The sequence below is a fragment of the Atta colombica genome, unplaced genomic scaffold (genome assembly GCF_001594045.1).
Source record: "Atta colombica isolate Treedump-2 unplaced genomic scaffold, Acol1.0 scaffold120, whole genome shotgun sequence".
Taxonomy (NCBI): Eukaryota; Metazoa; Arthropoda; class Insecta; order Hymenoptera; family Formicidae; genus Atta; species Atta colombica.
The window spans coordinates 1032499-1032954 of record NW_017259207.1 but is presented as its reverse complement, the minus strand read 5'-3'; the positions used below and the strand labels follow the sequence as shown (position 1 = coordinate 1032954).

The 456-nt window shown below is 24.1% G+C and overlaps 1 protein-coding gene across 1 annotated transcript in view; it reads left to right on the top strand.

Moving 5' to 3' along the window:
* The window catches only part of LOC108694597 (spondin-1), a 13728-nt gene that overhangs the window by 7956 nt on the left and 5316 nt on the right, over window positions 1-456 (top strand). The window lies entirely within an intron of this gene.

Sequence of the window (456 nt, the reverse complement as noted above, 5' to 3'; positions counted from 1 at the left end):
AATATATTTAATTTATAAATATATTCTTTATAAATATATTTTTTTATTAATATGTAAGATAATTTATATGTAAGATAAATTAATATGTAAGATATTCCCAGGTTTTCCATATAGACCTTCACAGAATATTTAAGCTGGAATAAGAAAAAATGTTATATAAACAAAGATCTCAAAATTATTTATTAAAAAGTTGTAATAATATATGAAATCTGCATACAACAATTTTTTTACGAGTCTAAGTTTGCATTTCAAAATGCTGCTTACTCATGTCAATACAAGCTTGGTATCAATGTAAGTCTGTTAATGTAAGACTGATTGGCTACATTTACTAGAAGCGTTTTCCATTTTTGTTTCAATCATAGTTATATAAAAATCTATATACTGTTCGAAAAAGTTTTTCAACGTCAGGACGTTTAATTGTAGAACGAGCATGTATAAATTTAGGTCAAATAGCAG